The sequence below is a fragment of the Ceratotherium simum genome, chromosome 32 (assembly GCF_057802395.1).
Source record: "Ceratotherium simum simum isolate JZ-2026a chromosome 32, ASM5780239v1, whole genome shotgun sequence".
NCBI classification, from domain to species: Eukaryota; Metazoa; Chordata; class Mammalia; order Perissodactyla; family Rhinocerotidae; genus Ceratotherium; species Ceratotherium simum.
Genome location: NC_141931.1, coordinates 16,430,300 through 16,444,843, shown reverse-complemented (window position 1 = coordinate 16,444,843; position 14,544 = coordinate 16,430,300). Strand labels below are relative to the sequence as shown.

The 14,544-nt window shown below is 37.5% G+C and overlaps 1 protein-coding gene across 2 annotated transcripts in view; it reads left to right on the top strand.

Annotated features, from left to right (window-relative positions):
* The window catches only part of CACNB2 (calcium voltage-gated channel auxiliary subunit beta 2), a 361,912-nt gene that overhangs the window by 181,828 nt on the left and 165,540 nt on the right, over positions 1-14,544 (top strand). The gene's annotated exons all lie outside the window — the stretch shown is intronic.

The window sequence follows — 14,544 nt, the reverse complement described above, 5'->3', positions numbered from 1 at the left end:
ACCAACAATGCATGAAAATCTGGTTGCTCTACATCAGGAGATGGCAAACCTTTTCTGTGAAGGAGGAGATAGGAATTATTTAAGCCTTGGCGAGCTACATGGTCTCTGTCACAGCTGCTCGACTCTGCTATTCTAGCACAAAAGCAGCCATAGACGATTCGTAAATGAATGAGCGTGACTGTGTTCTAATAAAACTTTATTTAAAGACACTGAAATTTGAATTTCATATAATTTTCACGTGTCACAAAAGACAATTCTTCTTTTGATTTTTTTCCAACCATTTAAAAATGTAAAAGACATTCTTAGCTTGTAAAACAGATGGCTGGTTAGATTTGCCCATGGGTCATAGTTTGCCAACTTCTGCTTGACATCCTCACCAAGATCTAGTATTTTCAGATACCTTCAATGTTTCCACTCTACTGGGTGTGGAATGGTAAATTGTGATTTTAATTTGTATTCTGGATTAGTAGTGAAGTCAAGCATTTTATCACATTGATTGGCCACTAGGATTTTCACTTGAATGATTCATCTATTTGTTTTTTCTCCTTATTCTTTCAGATTGTGGGTCTTTTTATTTATTGACTTATAGGAGTTCTTTCTGTTTCTGGCCAGTTATCCTTAGTTATATGCTTCGCAAATGTTCTCAGAGTATTGTGGTTATCATGCCACTTTTTAAAAGATGTCTTTTGGTAAAAAGAAGTTTTTAGTTAAAATTAAATTTATCCAACAGATACTTAGTTGACCGTGTGAAAAAAATTCATATTTTTCATACACATTGAGAACGTGAAAGGGGACCGCAAAAGAGAGATATCACTTTCTTGTCTGCAAAAGAGGAAATATTTCTTCATTGGATGGGGATAGAAGAATGTTCTCACTTTGATTCCAGATTCTGTCTCGGTCCAGTAGTTTCCTTGAATGCTAACAGCTTGTCCAGTTGTGCAACCCGTTTTTCTATAGTAAAGAAAGCATCTTTAAGCACGGTTGTGGCCAGTGCTGCCCGAAGGCATGCATCTGATATTAATGAAATGTTACTCTGCTTTTACAAGTTTGCAAGCTTCTCTCTTCCAAGCCAGCTGACGTAATTCAAAGTAGAAAAAGACCCTCCCACTTGCGTTTGTTAATTGACTTTGATGGGCTCCTCTGCCTTGCCTAAGTGGTTTCTGGAACAGAGAGAACTGTTGTAATCTGAAGAACTTTAGAAAGTCACACTGGCTAAGACTGCACACCCCAAGCCAGCAAGGAAAAGGAAGACAGTTGATATGCTGGTCAGCAAAGCAAGGCTTGGCTGCCTTGAGTTTTTTACTGAGTTCTTGCTCCTGTGAAGGCTGTTCCCTCTGGAGAGCTGGGCCCACTTGGAACTGGGCTGGCATGCTTGACAGACGCCTCATGTCTCCTCAGAATAAGTGCATTATTCCTGGGGTAAGCATACGGGCAGGGAGGCAAGCCAGATGCATGGTGCGGCTTAGAGAAAACAGGAATGTACTGAATTGTTAATACGCTCAAGCTGAAATCACGTTAGTTGCTTCACTTCTTCAAAGTTTTTCTTATCTTGCCAGAAATGTCATTCACAATGTTATTATGGAAATGTTCAGGTGGTTTAAGCAAGTAAAACTGTAACTCTGGTTTTAAACCGTATGTTATTGAGATCAATTTAGTAGCTGGGGAGAGAGAGAGGGACGCAGAGAAACAGTGGAAAATGAAAATGCTTTTTCCAGCTGCAGACAGTCACTTGTTGCATTGAGGATCATGCTGACAGCCCAGCCACTGGGCCTTTTTTTTTTTCCTGAGGCCTTTCTATGTAAATCTGGATGATTTGACTTCTTGTGTTACCGCAAATTAAGATTTAATTGCTGTTTGTGACTTTAAAAAAATTTGAATTTAGTGAAATACAGAAATGGGAGTCTAATGTTTAAAATACTTAAGGACAGAGCTTTACCACACAAAGATTGGATGTTTGGGTCTTTAGATTTGGGTCAGAACTTTTGAAAAAAAGACCACATCATTATAAATGCCCTTTTAAGGAAGGCTTCAGAAAAAAATAATTCTAGAACCCAAATGTAAACTGTAGCCTTCCAGTTGTTCCAACCTACACTGAATTTAGTTGAACAGAAAAAAAAAATACTTGCTAAGAAATATCTGTATGTGGTAATCATTTGTTCTTTATTGTATCATATAAAAATATTACTGCAATCAGTAAACCCTGAGATGGTTTGCTTACTCTATGTGATTTCAACGATCTTTTATTATATTTCATTTTAAATTTTCTCAAGATACAGTTTTTCTGGCTTGTGTTGGCCCCCATGAAATTTTGTATACCACAGTTATATTTCTTTAGGCTCTGATGTGGCTGGCAATGTACACACTAATTATAAAGGATTTCTGGGCAGTAGATACCTCACACAAATTTCTGAGCTTTTCAAATGCCGCTCATGTTTAATTCAGAAATTCTTCAATACCTGTTTGTTTGGAGGGACATCTGGAATCATCATTTTCCATAAACTTGCCTGCTGTCTAAGAATGTTGTTGCACACAAAATAGCTGTTATAGTTGTTGGTGCAGAGGAATTCTATTGTGAATTAGGAAAACGTATAATCCACGACCCAAATTGCCAGGTATCCAAATTGCCAAATACATTCCACTGGTCATTTTGAGTATTTTCAGCAGTGAAATTGGGCACAAAAATGTCACAGATATTTAATTGGATTGTCAATCTAGATGACTCCAAAATGGTTACTGGATCCTAGATCCCCAATCCTAGATTTCTGCATGGCTTCGTCACTTCTCATTTTAACTGACACCTGTGTTTCAATAGGGCTGATAAATACATGGATTTTTGTTTTAATGGTTAAGGTTTAAAATAAGTCTTTATAAACACTTTATTCTATTCCCATTCAACACTTTGATGAGTCATTCTCAAAGTTTCCAGATAATGACAGAAACTTTTCTTTCAATTTGGACAATAATATAAATGGAGAGAATTTTTTAAAATACATATGTGTGTATATGTGTATATTTATGTGTATGTATATGTATTATGGAATAACTTTTTAGGATGCTGAATAAACTATGTGGTCTTTAATTTTGTTCTCATCAAGTATGATTTCAGTTTTTATATCAGTTGGACTTTTTAAAGTCACTACGAACCCCCAATGCATGAAAGCACATTTAGAAATTATACATTTAATTCTTGTCTTGGATTAAAATAAAATTAATGAATCAATAAAATTTGGTATAAATATTTTTCACTGCCAAGGGCAAAAAAAAAAAATACAACTCTGACTAGTGTTAAGTACCTTTGTTATCTTTTTTATGAATTCTGGTATTGTTGCATTGTTAAGTTTCTTGAACATAATATCCTTTGTCACTGAAATTGTGTGCCATTATTCTTAGACCAAGATGGCTACTTCTTCTATCCCCTTTCTTCCCTTCCTCCAAATAAAAATAGTCTCTCAGATTTGTGCAGGTTTTTCTATTTATTTAGTATGCTACCCGTAATTTCAGTTTTTTCTGACTATGGTTAAGAGCAAGCATTTGGATCCAGTTAGACTTGACTTTGAATACCAGGCCATCCCCTTAATAACTGTGTAATTTGACAAACTTTTTCTTCTCTGAGGCTCAGTTTCATTATCTGTAAAATTAGGAATAATAATATCTATGTGTCAAGGTATTTGTGAGATTTGAGATTTTTTCTTATAAATCACCGTGCATATAGACTGCTTAACACAGTCCCTACAGCTCTTAAGAGAATGCACATACCACGTTTTCTGCAGTGGCTAATAAGGAAAGAACTTAGCTCTGAGATCCCAAACTATGATATCTAGGAGAGGACCGAGGGAAAGTTGCGAGTTGTTTTTTATTTGCAAATTGGGAGAACTATAGAGAGATTAAGGTATACAACCCTGTGCAGTGGGACTTCTAACTGGGTATCTGTAGATCTGGAATCAGAGGGCTGGGAGGGGAAGGCAAGTGTAAACCCTCTGGAAACTATATGCAGATATTTGAGTCTATGTAGATATATGTATATGTAAACATCTTCTAGCTTCAGTAGGTTCTCAAAGTGGCCCTCAACTCCCATATGATAAAGAACCAGCACTCCTGAATGGTAATAATTCTGAGAGAACAAAAAAGATGAATGAGGTTAAATATCCTAAGAAGTCTAGTAATAGTCTAGTAATTATTATTCTTAGTTTCTCTTTACCTTTATATAGCTAAAGCACTTTAGAAAAAAAAAGAAAGAGGAAGTTGACATGTGCCTATGTATTCCCATATGTTATAAAACAAATAATGGTCTAAGGCTACAGGTTTCTGCATCATTTTTCAGGTAGAATTTGTGTGTATTTAAATGGAAGTATAATGTTAAAAAGGTCTGACAGTTAATACATGTACATGAGGATGCTTTAAAGGATGAACACAGGGATGCTGGCTTTATCACTTGGAGATGCCAGAATGTTTAATTTCGTCTTGCCCCAGAAAACAATCATTTTGTGGAAATGATAGTTTTGTGCAAGCCTGATAGAGATTTGCCAAGTTATTTTTATTGTTAAAATTGAAAAAACTTGAAAGAGAGCTTTACGTGTCAAAGTAATTAATTAAAAGTTATTAGTATTAAAAATAGAAGAAATATTAAAGGAAATGTTGTGTGTAGGAACACCTCACAATCTCACTGCTTTTGGTCAAATATTTTTATTCTGGCAAAGTACATCCTAGTGCTTTTCCAAAAGCATGCGTATTTTTATGGTCGTAACAATAGTGTACAGACTATTCTGGATTCTCCTTTTTTCCTTCAGCTGTATTTCAAAATCACTTTTTAATCACAGCATGGTATAATATTGTGCAGATTTACCATAGTTTGTCCAAATAAAATAGTCATTTATTGTTGGGCTTTTAGTTGATTTTATAATTTTGTTTTTATAGATAAATCTGTAATAACAAGTTAGAGCATATGGTTTTTGGCTCTGTTAAATAACATCTTTGAGATAAATTCTCAGATGTGGAATTATTTCCACATCTGTGGGTTTGAATGTTCTTATGTGTCTGGCTATGCCTTTCCATATCTCTTTTCAAAATGATTATACCAGTTGACAATGCCAACATAATATTAATAATATACTAATTTCATCCCAATGTACCCCACATTAGGTATTAATAATTGCTTTAAAATGTAAATAATTACACAACATCATTTTATTTCTATTTAGTAGATTACTAGCAAAGGTGAATATTTATCTGAATATTTTTATATTCTTTGTATCTCTGCATAAATTATTTTATTAGGTTTCCTGTGTTTAGATTCAAATGTTACTTTAGTTAGATATGAAGAGTAGCTCTTGACAGAATAAACTATTAGACAGTTTTTCCCCTATCAACTCCCAGCTATTAAAATATTTCCGTTTATAAAAACTGATGTTAATGTTTATATTGCAGCTGACATCATTAAAGTGTGTTTCAGTGTGAGACAAGAGAGTATTAGTTTGATTAGAAATTGACACTAGACCAGTCAAAAGATTAAGCCTCAGTTTTGCAAAGTGGAACAAAAAGCTTTTGACTTTATTCGGATATCTAAGTTATTTTCTGCAGACAGCTCATAACTTTTACACAAATAAGAAAAAGACCACATCTGATTCAAGTTGTGGTTAATATGAAAATGTGTTCTGTCTCACCTTTATGTTCATAGATTTTTGCATTGCAGAGGACAGTAAGAACCAGTAAATCGTCAGGTTTTTGTTGATTCAGGGCTGTCAGAGTCAAGAAGGGACCCTGTACCCTTATAGCTTCCCAGCGATTCCCCTGTCCAGTGATCAGTCATGGGGCCTGTCTCCCCCACTCTTCTCGCAGAGTTGGAGAACTGGAAATTTCTGTACTCTTTCTTGGTAAAGGACCTGCTGTCATTTTGACCTTAATGTAATATGATGTCATTTGTGAACCTTACAAACAGTACTTAACTGCTTTTAAACCTTGGTCCAATTATACAGTGTTGTTACCTGTTAGTGGCATTTTGGGCATCAGAAAAGAGAAAAATCTGACCTCTGAAATCATATCTAAGATCCTTATCTATGCTACCAGCACATAAAATAGATCTGCCAAAGTCCATAAGGTTCCACACCCTCTGATAGAAGTGCCCTTTTTACAAGATCTATTTGTTCCATCCTGGGCCTCCTAATGTTCTTAGTTACTCAGGGACAGAAAATGACTTTGGTTTGAGAACATGATAGGATGGGCAGAGCTCACTGCCCTGAAAAGAGAAGAACAAGATTTTATTTTTGATTCTAGCTCTAATTTCTTCATCTGGGAGCAAGCTAATTAACATCTCTAGGCTCGTTTTATCACCTATACAGTGAAAGTAGTAATTCTTATCTCTCCGTTGCTCTTTTTGGGAGTTGTAAAGGCCCACTGAGGGTGATCCAAAATACTTAAAGCCTCTCAGAATAACTGTTTATAGTTTTCTCTTCCCTTTGAAGCCCTAGCAATTGCTTAAAGAATGTACCTTCAATGTTAATATGTATTGAATCAAGTATTTTAACCCAAGATCTTTTTTTTTTTTTCTGTTTATGCTTTTCGTTTTTCTTTTCCTTTTTTTTCTTTTTTCTTTTTGGATCTCTCCTGTCTTGGCACCAACACAGATATTTCTTCAGCATGAAACCTGATGAGCCTGGGATCCTTCCTGTTGGGTCCACGTTTATAACCATTTTCGTAACTTAAATGTTCAAGAAAAACAAATGCTTGGAACATTTCAAAGCTGAGTTCCACATCAGCAGGTTTTTGCAGCATTCACAGCTCCCCTTCCGGGGCTTTTACAGTAGGCTGTGAATAATGAATGCGAATTTGATGTTTGAATATTTTTAAAAAGAAGCTTGTATATGCACTCAAATATAACAGTATGAAAAAGAAGTAACTTCATGATATTGCCAAAAATATTAATCACCTATACATGATGTGTGTTGAGTACTACCCAGGTGAAATTAAATGTGGTCTCTGTTGGTGAGCAAATTCCATAACAAGATAAAAAAATATGTATGCAAATACTGAGGAATAAAGAACCATGAATCTCTATTATAGGCAGAATAAATATTTAGAGAATTCTCAGGGTAAAAGATTGGTTGAAAGTTCAGAAGTTGTGGAATTCAGTTCAGTTTAATAACAATTAAATAGGTTTGTCAACTGTCTCTTTAATATGATTTAGTTAAGTTAGGTATGTTTTTCACTGTAGCTAGACAGGAGAGGTCCAAGACAATTACGTGGCTGAATTTGTGCTCAGTAATAGTTTATATTTTAAAGAGATCTCCAACCTGTCCCCTCTTCTTTGCATTTCACATGAAGGGTAGGAATTCACAGGCTATTGCAGGAGATGTGATAGGATTCAGGGTTCTCATGAGAGCCGCCACTCGGCTGCTTCTGTAGACCTTTTGAGAGATGTGATGCTGTAGCTGGAACAACTAATTGGGGGAGATGTTGAAAGTTGTTTCTACAAAGAGAGACTCAGAAAGAGCAGGTGGCACTGAGCTCCAGGTTAATAAAAGTACCTAAGCTAGTTAGAGATAGTTTGTATGAATAATAAAGGGTCCTTATTGCTGATGCAATATCTGCTTTTGGGTTGAGAAAATGTGTATTTGTTTAATTTCTACAGCTGAGTGAATTGGCTTGCCTTGTCTGGGACTATTTTTCATTCTAGCAGCATACACTTACCACCCATAATACCATTAAAATTGAAGACATTATGCTAATTGAAATAAACCAGTCACAAAAGGACAAATACTCTATGATTCCACTTATTTGAGGTTCCGGGAATAGGCAAAATCGTAGAGACAGAATGTAGAACCGTGGTGCCAGGAGCTGGGGGAAGCGGGAAATGGGGAGTTAGTGTTTAATGGGGACAGAGTTTCAGTTTGGGAAGATGAAAAAGTTCTGGAGATGGATCATGGTGATAGTTGCTCAACATTGTGAATGTACTTAATGCCATTGAACCGTACACTTAAAAATGGCTAAAGTGGGGGCTGGCCCCATGGCCTGGTGGTTAAGTTCGGGATGCTCCACTTCGGCAGCCCAGCGTTCAGTTCCCAGGCGTGGACCTACACCACTCATAGGCGGCCAGGCTGTTGCGGCGACCCACATACAAAATAGAGGAAGACTGGCACAGATGTTAGCTGGGGGTGAGTCTTCCTCGGCCAAAAAAAAGGCTAAACTGGCACATTTTATGTTATGTATATTTTACTCCAATTTTTAAAAATGCAATTAATGAAGACCCTTTAGTGAGCAGGCATGTTGCATGAGGCAAAGTCCCTTGTGTGTATTATCTTATTTAATCCTCACAGCAACCCAGGGAAGGAGACACATTATTGTCTCTATTTTACAGATGAAGAATCTGAGCACAGCGGGGAATGTCACAAGTCTGGGGCCACACAGGTGTGAGTGGCCTAAGCGGGGACTGGAGGCCAGTGAGGAGCCTTCCGGGCGCCCACCACACACACAGACCTGCCTGTCCCTGCACGGCTCCCTCTGTTTTGTTTTCCTCTGGTAGTTGTGTTTTACTGCCCAGGCCGCTATTGTGATTGCAGCCTTCCATTAGGAATAGGGGTTCGGGTTCCCCAGATCTTCACACATGGGGCTCCTGCTTGACCCTTGAGCCCTGAGGGTCCTGCAACAGAAGATAAGGCTTCCCCCCAACCAGTGGGCAGCCAGGCTCTGCAGGCCTTTCCAGCAGCAAAACCGAAGGCCAGCTGTCTACTCCCTTCTTAGTAGAGCTCATGAAAATCATCCAACGGACCTGCTAGCAAGATGGTCTGAGTTAACTCGTGTTTTACAAGTCGTTTTAGGGGCTGGCCCAGTGGCCTAGTGGTTAAGTTCCCATGCTCTGCTTGAGCGGCCCAGGGTTTATGGGTTCAGATCCCTGGCATGGACTTACGCACTACTCATCAGGCCATGCTGTGGTGGCATCCCACATAGAAGAAGATGGGCACAGATGTTAGCTCAGTGACCAACTTCCTCAAGCAAAAAGAGCAAGATTGGCAACAGATGTTAGCTCAGATCCGATATTCCTCACCAAAAAAAAAAAAAAAAGCTCATTTTAACCCTCTCTAAACAAGCCACTTTTCTTAAAATGTTTTTTCATCTTCTAGAATGTTCCCTTAAAAATAAAAAATGAGGTTTTTTTCCTTATCATTATGTCCCAGCTTTACCTTTCAGCAAAACCAGAGCACAGACTCATTCCCACAAGGGAATGTATGTAAAAGCCAAGTAAAGATATTTTTGTAAAGACTGTGTATATACCATTTCTTTTCCTTTTTTTTCTTGCTGAAATCTGTTTATCCAGATTTCACATAAGATTTTTTTGTTTGTTTGTTTTTGGTTTTTTTGACATGCTTGTTTTGCAGTTACAGGCTTTGGATCAAGTGTGTGCAATATATATCATCACCCTGTTGCATTACAGATTAGAAGACAATCAATTCTGTGATAAATTTCATAAAAAAAGAAAGAAGGTGCTTGGGGGAATTGGACTAAGTCAGAGATCTTTGCTGATTCTGCTACCTACTGATTGTTGCCTCTTTACATTCCTCTACCTATATTTTTTAATTGGGCCAAACAATGAACTTGAAGACTACTGGCTACCTCCAGAAATTTCAGTGTCTTTCAAAATCTTATTGGGAACACATGCTATTCCATTGTTCCCATTTTCTACCTTTTTCATTCTCCCATGGAAAACCAGATGGTCTATACCAGCTGAGAGAAATCATTTCCATCCCAGTATATTTGCATAATTTCCTCTCTGCCCTTAATCTGGAACAAAGGAAACAACATAATAGGCCACCGTAATGAATTAAATCAAGTTCTTAATTACAGAATTAAGAAACTTTTTAACATAGTTTAAGATTCCATGCTCAAATTTCTTTCAGAGTTGTAGAGTTCCTTGTAAAAGGATTTCTATTCCAAGCTTTTTCCTGATTAGTTCATCATTTCAACAAGTCGAAATGCTGACAGTTTTTACAAACCTAAGAAAAATAATTATGACATTTGAAACACAAATATAGACATGCAGAATTTCAAATCCTCTACCCTCCTGCTGCTTTCTCAAGGCCAGTTCAGGTTCTCCTAATAAGGACGTTTGACCTGCTCGAAGGGCTGTGACAGATGATATTTTTACAGGTCTGTTCCTTCTGTATATTCACTGCAATGCCTGAGCCCAACAGGCTGGAGTGGCCTTATTCACGGAAGGAGTATTCAGCCTAAAAGTACATTCTAGCACCTGAGTCAGTCTCATTATACTTCATTCTTACCCATAGACAAGGCAATGCCTCTTTATTCGGTATTCATGTTTTCGTTCAGATTGCATGAATTGAGGTGACTTTTATACATCACGTCCCATCACAGGGCTGCTCTGTATCTGTTCCTGTTAATTCTTACACCAGGAGAACATAATTGCTTTATCGCAAGGGCTATGAAGATAGAACATGTCACCGCTGTATGAATGCTCTTAGGTTATGGAATTTTGTCAGTGACTAATGTTATCATGGAAGTGTACCAAAATAGAGAGCACTAGGATTGATAACTTCTGGAAGAGAAGAGTAGCCGGTAATAATCAGCGAATGATAAGCACGTACATGGCTTAAAAGCATTCCAAGAGTTCCATTTATAAGTTTTACTACCTGTTTTGTTGCTTTGGAAGAGTTTCTCTTAATTAGACTTGCCATTTTTCAAAAGTATATATTTCTTGTTACATGAATGACAGGGGAGTATATGCATTTAACCATTTCTTTGTAGCGTTTCGTAGTTTTTAAGGGAGAATGTTTTACACGTAATATTTAGCACAGTTTGAAATTATTAACTAGTATATTTGATTTTCTCATCTTCTTTGAACAAAAGAAGGTATGTATACATTTGTATCAATAAAATCTATAAATGGAATATGGGGGCATATTTTGAATCTGTCAAACATACTACGTCATATCTGATAAAGTCATGAATCATAGTAAATTTTAATAAGATTATTTTTCTTATTCATGAAATGTTAGAAGTTGTTTGATAGCAGAAAAATGCGATCTGTTCAGTCAAAGATAATGACAGATAAAAATCTTATAATCTTTTCTTTAGGGAAATATGATTTCTAAACCATAATATGGCTTAAATTTTAATTCTAGGTGATCATATGTTTTAAAAGTAGAAGTGGACTTTAAATTTTTATGATTCTATGTGAAATCTATATTTTTATATATTTGGAAAAATCTTAGTTAGGGACATGCCTCTTCTCAACTGTTTTTAGCTCAGTAACTTTATGATATAAAACTGAGGGTGTAAGCATTTCTTTTCTTTACAGTTGACTGGTCTGTGTTGATTTAGTATAAGTTACACATCAAAGCAAAATGAACTGCAAAGACATCTAAAGCTAACTGAAGGGAAAAAGAAAGTAAATGCCTGGTAAGAGAGAATGTAATTTTCCTAGGTTTATGAACTATTAACATTTCTTATTCATTGGAATCTAGATTCAGAGTATGAATTTAGATTTCCAGCTTAGTCCTTAAAAAATTTCCCTTATACTGCTCTTTGGCAGTTGAGGGCTTTGCATTAATCATATTTATCCTAGAATGTCTGTTTAGTCTATTAACTCTGACAGCAGCCATTATCTATTTCTTTGCCCAAAGACATTATAATGAAGTGGTATGAGCAAAGTTTTATTTCTAATGTAAACAACAAATCGTTATAGACATTGGTCAAACTCTAAGTATTCCAGTTAATATTTTGAAAACTTGATATTTACCAATACCAGCAAGTGGCTGGTAGCTTGATAAGTACAGTCATGCGTCACTTAACAATGGGGATGTGTTCTAAGGAATGTGTCGTTAGGCAATTCCATCGTTGTGTGAACATCATCAAGTATACTTACACAAACCTACTATACACCTAGGCTCTATGGTACGAATCTTATGGAACCACCATCATATATGCAGTCTGTTGTTGACTGAAACACCAATGTGTGGCACATGACTGTACTTGATTAGTATTAAAATGGAACATATGTTTCTTCAAAAAAGCTGGAATAGGCTTTAATTAGATGAGTGACATTGGACACATCACCCAGTATCTCTGAGACTCAATTTCCTTATCTTTACAATCAAAATAATAATGATATGAGCCCTCAAGGATCAAATGTAATACATATGCAAATCTTGAAAATAGGAAAGCACTGTATAATAATAAGAGATTAATAATTTGACAACCATTGTTAAGCACTAGCATGTCTTTTTCCTCTTGACTTGGTCCCTTAAGCTGCTTGCCTGGGAATCTGACTTCTTTTAGGAACAGTCTTCTTGGTAAGGTGCCATGAGAACTTCCATGGTGCCTAGTCCCAACCCTCAATCCACCCTCCACCTCTTCTATCTCCTTCACCACCTTGCTCTGCTCTTGAAAAAGCCCAAAGTACTCTGAAGAGTACTAGGAAGAGAAAAATGGTGGCCTTTGCCAAGACAGTTGTAGTGTGGCCTGAAGAGGAGCTGAATGATGTAAGGGAGTGGTCGGTTGTGTTGGGTGCAAATGAGGCTACAGAGGATAAAGGGTGAAAAGAAAGCCAGAGTAATTGTGTTTATTTGTATTTTGTTGTTTCTGTTCTTTTGCAACTAGGGCCATGGGGAGGAGGACACTATCTCTAGAAATGTCTTGAGATACATTGAGGCCAATGGCCCAGTAACAGAGGAAGGGGGCACTTACCAGAAGTAAGGTAGACCAGGCAGGAGGAGGTAGCTTCTCTGGATCTGAAGATAGGTCCATCATCTACATATTCTACACAAGGATTGGCAGGGTTCAGAGAATTAAAATATAACACAACCATGGAACCAAGTGTGGTTTCTTTCTTCAGAAGTCACTTCTGAATTGAAGATATTACAGTGTTTCAGGGAGCTAAACATGATATATCTAACACCTCTTGTTATATGAGCTTTCTAAATTTTTGGATTCTGGAGAAAGAGCTTATCTTTTGTAAAGCCTACTTGTAGCTATTCTTTTCCAGATATGAACCTGCTTAGAAAAAGTCATTATATTGGGGCCGGCCCCATGGCTTAGCGGTTAAGTGCGCACGCTCCGCTACTGGCGGCCCGGGTTCAGGTCCCGGGTGCGAGCCAACGCACTGCTTCTCCGGCCATGCTGGGGCCGTGTCCCACATACAGCAACTAGAAGGATGTGCAGCTATGACATACGACTATCTACTGGGGCTGTGGGGGAGAAATAAATAAAGTTTAAAAAAAAAAGAAAAAGTCATTATATTAAAGAAAGAAAAAAAATCCAGTAACTTTTTTTAAAATCTGAGGTTTCCATATGTAACTCAGCATTTGGTGTTAATCTTACATTTAATTTGTTCTCGGGATGATAAAGGATATCACATGAATGATTATAACACTTAAATAAACGTAGCCTTTATTTTACTTCTTTTTGTGCTACACAGAGCCTCTACTAAAGCCAAGAGCTCTAGTTATAATCAAAGAAGTATCTGGCATAAGCCCCACTGATTAGGATCTTCCGTGTCTGATCTGATTTTTTTCCTCCTCTGTGGTATCTGAGTCAACTAACTCACAGGTAAAATATGAAAAAATAAAATATACACCTCTTTGGAAGGTTTTCACAAGGGTCACTTGGCGGGCACTGTGGCACACCAAAGCTGAGCATCCCCTGCAGATCCCAGGAGACCTGGACCTCTGCAGTTCATGGCCTGACAGCCCTACCCTGTGGTGGTGTTTGTGTATGTCCCTGCTTTTAGGGCTGGACCTCCAGGAACCCCATGGGTGCCACCATGGTCTAGGCCTCTACCCTGCCTTTTTCCCACCACACTGATGCCTGGTTCATCCAAATGTCCCCCGGTCCAGTACCCATAGCTCATCCCGTCACCTGCAGCATCATGTCCCCTCTGACTCTCTGTACCTCATCATCATTGATTTCTTTTTCCCCAGTTCCTCCAAGCCAAGTCCTTTCCAGCCTCATGGGCTTGGCACTTGCTGTTCTTTTTCCTGGAATGTTCTTCCTGACCCTCGCTCTTATCCTTAAGGTCTCAGTTAAACTACAATTCCACAGAAGGGCTTTCCTTGACTATCCTCTATGAAGTGGTTCCTCTCATTAGTCTCTGTCACAGAACTCAGTTTATTTGCTTCATACAAATGTAATTATTTGACTTATTTATTGTCTATACCAGCGATTCACATTTCTAGCAGTTTCTTTTACAAGTACTTCAGCCTGCCTCCTTTATGATGCTGAAATGAAATTCATAGTTAATGCAGACAACTGACACAAACTGTGTAAAACCTCAAAAAGTAATTCATTTATTTATTCGTAAGTAATGTGTGTTTCAATTTGTGACTGTGTGGGCACGACCGTACTGGAAGACAGGATGAAGTTGTCGCATCCCTGCCCTATATGTAGGCAGCAAGGATGGGGCAGCTGTAAATGCAGATTAACAGTGGTGTGTGGCACAGGTGTGTGGCTATTGGAGACAATAGTTAACAATCCTTGGAAAGTTCCAAGCAAAGTACAATCTTCTGTTGATTTACACAATACTCTCATTTATAGAAAATT